The sequence below is a fragment of the Papio anubis genome, chromosome 6 (genome assembly GCF_008728515.1).
Source record: "Papio anubis isolate 15944 chromosome 6, Panubis1.0, whole genome shotgun sequence".
NCBI classification, from domain to species: Eukaryota; Metazoa; Chordata; class Mammalia; order Primates; family Cercopithecidae; genus Papio; species Papio anubis.
Window position 1 is genome coordinate 7362646 of NC_044981.1, and position 4488 is coordinate 7367133.

Here is a 4488-nt window from a genome sequence, read left to right on the forward strand (position 1 = left end):
TGCTCTGTTGCCCAGGCTGGAGTGCAATGGCACGATCTCGGCTCACTGCAACCTCCGTCTCCCGGGTTCAAGTGATTCTCCTGTCTCAGCCTCCCAAGTAGCTGGGACTACAGGCGCCCGCCACCACGTCCGGCTAATTTTTGTACTTTTAGTAGAGACGGGGTTTCGCCATGGCTGGTCTCGAACTCCTGGCCTCAGGTGATCCGCCCACCTTGGCCTCCCAAAATGCTGGGCTTACAGGCGTGAGCCACCACTCCTGGCCTTGCACAATAATTTTTTAAAAGTGAAGAAGTGAAGGTTAATCTTGGGAGATATCAGGTCCCCTCTGGCTCCCCTTGCAGACTTCCAGTGTTCCAGTGTTTCCATTAAGGTTAAGCCTCTACAAACCTAGCATTCCAAAAAAAAAAAAAAAAAAAGGCATAAAGGAAAGAGAAATGTCTTCCCGCTCAGATGGGACTCTTCCTAGGCACCTAATTAGGAGGCATGCTGAACAGTGGAGAAACACAGCTTCAGAGTGTGAGGGTATGGACCATCTGGGTTTTTCATCTGGCAGTGGTCCCCGGAGTCGCCAGGGCATCGCTCTGGGATTCCTGTTCCGGCAGCCCAGAGCCGCTGTGCTCACTTTTGCCTGAGAATACTTTCCCAGAGGATGGCCGCTTCACGCCCAGCACATCGCACATCTCAGCCACCTCCTGCGGGGCGTTGAAGAACTGCAGCACGTTGCTGGGGTGCTGGATGCGGTTCGTGGCTGCCCGCTCCGGGGGTGGGGAACCGATTGTTCGGGATTCACTGAAGTCTCTGTAACTGCAAGACCTGACTTCCAACCCGCATGACTGACCGGGCATGATGCCTGGCTGCTTGGAGACAGACATTCGGCTTCTGCCCAAACATGAAATTGTTGTTGAGGTAGGTAGTGGCTCGGTCCACAGTGTAGGCATCTCCACCACGGCGGCCCCCGGCTTGCTTTTCATGAATTTCACCTTCTCCGCATTGCTATACAAGCAGAAAACGCTGAACACTTGGTCACAGTTCATCTTAGATTGATCCAAGCCATAGGCGGTGAGCACAGGGCTGTCGGCGTGAGGGCCATGCTCGGGTGGTGGGGGAAGGGTGGGGGTGCCCATACTGGGGGCCGTAGCGACTTGGGCCCCGACGGTGACTCCCCCCACTGGTGGACCCATCCCTCTCCCTTCTCAGTGAGGTGGGGGGCTGGGGGGCCGTAGCCCTCATCATGGTAATGACTGTGATACTCACTGTAGGGACCTCCATATTCTGTGGGGCGATCTCCCAGGAGAGGGGGCTGCCTCTGGCGTTTGTTTGAGTTGCTGCCAGGGTCACCTTGCCACTGAGATTGCAGTTTGTGTAGTCCCAAGTATCCTGATCATTCTTGAACACACTCAAGCGTGTAGGCTTCGCGTATTCGATCTTCAGAGTGCAGCCGTCAGAATAGATTTCAGCCCCACGGAGCGAGGCCTTGGCCCACCGGGCACTTTGAACACAGTCAGATTCCACCATGGCCTGAACTCCATTCTTCCGGAAAATGACAATTCTCTGGACAGGGCCACAAGGATTACAGATAGTGTAAAGAACATCCGTGGTGATCTGGGGTTTAGGATGGTAAAGAGAAAGAAGCACACGGTTCACGCTCCGGGAGTCATCGAGTTCTGGGCGAGGGGAGATCTTCTGGCGGGTAGAGTAGTTGACAAAAGCTGGGTGACCGGCAATGTATATTTGGTTGTCGGCTGTGTAGTTCCCTGTGTTGCAAGCCCCTAGCACATCTTCAAATTCCACCAGTGCTTGTCTCTTTTTAAGCATTACCATCACATAGCTGATGGGTCCAAATTCCTGCAAGGCCTCCACAAGGTCAGCTTCCACTACACCGCCAATTAGGCCCCTGATGTGGACAACTGGGGAGGCAGGGGTTTTGTGTGGGTCATAACAGTTCTCCTTAGAGATTAAGCTTACATCGAATGGAATTCCCCACTCTAGAGGACAAGGCCGCTGCCCATCCGTTCCGCTCCCTCAACCTCCCACGAGACAGGGCGGGAGACACATTTTTCTTTTATAAAACAAAATCTGAGTTGAGAGACTATCTGAGATTTTTCAGTACCTTTTGGAGTCAATTTAAAAATCCCATGGCAGGCCAGGCGCGGTGGCTCATGCCTGTAATCCCAGCACTTTGGGGGACAAGGCGGGCAGATCACCTGAGGTCAGGAGTTCAAGACCAGCCTGGCCAATAGGCTTTGGCCAGCCACGGCAAAACCCATCTCTGCTGAAAAATACAATTAGCCAGACGCAGTGGCGCGTGCCTGTAATCCCAGTTTCTAGGGAGGCTGAGGCAGGAGAATTGCTTGAACCCGGGAGATGGAGGTTGCAGTGAGCTGAGATCATGCCACTACACTCCAGCGTGGGCAACAGAGCATGACTTCGACTCAAAAAAAAAAAGTCCGACTGCAGGTGTCTATCAGGGTAATATGGTGGAGTTTCTTCCAAGCGACTCAGAGCTTGACAAATCTGGTGACAGTGAGAAAAACATTGGTAAAGTTGTCCAAAAGAGCAGACAAGGTCATTCAAGGTATTTGACCCACTTTTAGGAGTTAAAGCAAATAGCTAATTATTCAGGATTAAAAAAAAAGATTTTTAGCATTATTGTACATACCCTTTTGTGTAAAGTGTAAGGTAAGGATCCCCCCCTTTTTTTTTTTTGGCGTGGTGTCTTTGTTGAATATCGATTGATCATCAATGGAAGGGCTTATTTCTGGATGTTCTATTCTATTCCACTGGTCCATAAGTCTATGCTTAGGCCAATACAAAATTGTCTTGATTACAGTAGCTTTACTCATATAGTAAGTTTTAAAATCAGGTAGTTTAAGTCCAACATTATTTTTCAAAATTGTTTGACTTAAGTTTTTTTGCATTTCTATATAACTTTTAGGGTCACCTTGTCAAATTCTATTTTTAAAGCCTGATGAGATTTGATAGGGATACATAGAATCTATAGATCAATTTAGGAAAAATTGCCCTCTATAATATTGAGTCTTCTGATCAATGTACATGGTATGTCTCTCCATTTATTCAGGTCTTCAAATAAATATCTTAGCAATGTTTTGTGTTTTCAGTGTATAGCTATTGCACTTTCTTTGCTAAATTTATTCTCAAGTATTTTATTCTTTTTGATACTGTTGTGAATAAAATTATTTTTTAATTTCATCTTACTATATTGAAATACAATTAATTTGCGTGTACTGAGCTTGAGTCCTGTGACCTTGCTGATCTCGTTGATTAATGCCAGTAATTTTTTTTGTAGATTCCTTGGGGTTGTCTACATACAGAATCATGTTGCCTTTGAATAAATATGCCAACCTTTATACCTCCTTCCCAATCTATATATATTTTATTTGTTTTTCTTGCATTATTTCATTGGCCAGAGCCCCAAGTACAGTAAGTCCTCCCTTAAGACCATTGATAGGTTCTTAGAAACTGTGACTTTAAGCAAAAAGACATTTTGTTCAATCAAAGTCTTTTTTTTTTTTCTTTCTATGTAGCTGGGTCTATATGTGCATGCCACCATGACTAGCTATTTTTATTTTTTGTAGTGACAGGGTCTTGCTATGTTGCCCAGTCTGGTCTTGAACTTCTAGGCTCAAGTGATCCTCCCGCCCGCTACCTCTCAAAGTGCCTGGATTACAGGCATGAGCCACTGTGCCCGGCCTCAATGTAATTTATTTATAACATTGACGAGAAAAAAAATTGGTTACGTTATAAGTCATTTTGCTTAAAGTCACAGTTTTCAAGAACCTATTGACATTACATGAGGACTTACCGTACAATGTTGAATAAAAGCGCTGAGAGCAGATACCCTTGCCTTGTTCCTAATCTTAGAGGAAAACCATTTGATCTTTTGCTATCTTATTATTTAAAAAATTGTAGTAAAATATACATAACAAAATGTACTCTTTCAACTATTTTGAAGTGTACAGTTCTCGGCATTATGCCCATTTACATTGTGTAATCATCAGCAGCATCCATTTCTAGAACTTTTTCATCTCCCCAAACTGAAACTCCGTACTTATTAAACACGAACTCCCCATTCCCCCAGCCCTCCGCAAACACCATTCTACTTTCTGTCTCTATGGATTCCGTTATCCCAGGTACCTCATATTAGTGGAATGACAATATTTATCCTTTTGTGTCTGTCTGGTTTCACTTAGCACAGTGTCTTCAAGGTTCATTCATGTTGTAGCACGTCTTGGAATTTTCTTTCTTCTTAAGGCTGAATGATATTTCATTATATATTTATTCTTTTAAGTATAATGTTAGCTGTGGGGTTTTCATAAATGTCTTTCATCAAATTGAGGAACTTTTCTTTTATTCCTAGTTTATTGAGAGATTATATCCTGAATGTAAATGGGATTTTGAGAAATGGTTTTTCAGCAGCTATTGAGATGACCATGTGGTTTTTGTCTTTTATTGTAACTATAGAGTATA

At 44.8% G+C, this 4488-nt stretch overlaps 1 pseudogene across 1 annotated transcript; it reads right to left on the reverse strand.

Annotated features, from left to right (window-relative positions):
- Window positions 1-362: 362 nt before the first annotated feature.
- LOC101012940 lies at window positions 363-2220 on the reverse strand (annotated as a pseudogene). The gene has a single exon (XR_002521384.2). The product of XR_002521384.2 is annotated as a heterogeneous nuclear ribonucleoprotein L pseudogene (transcript).
- Window positions 2221-4488: the final 2268 nt, after the last annotated feature.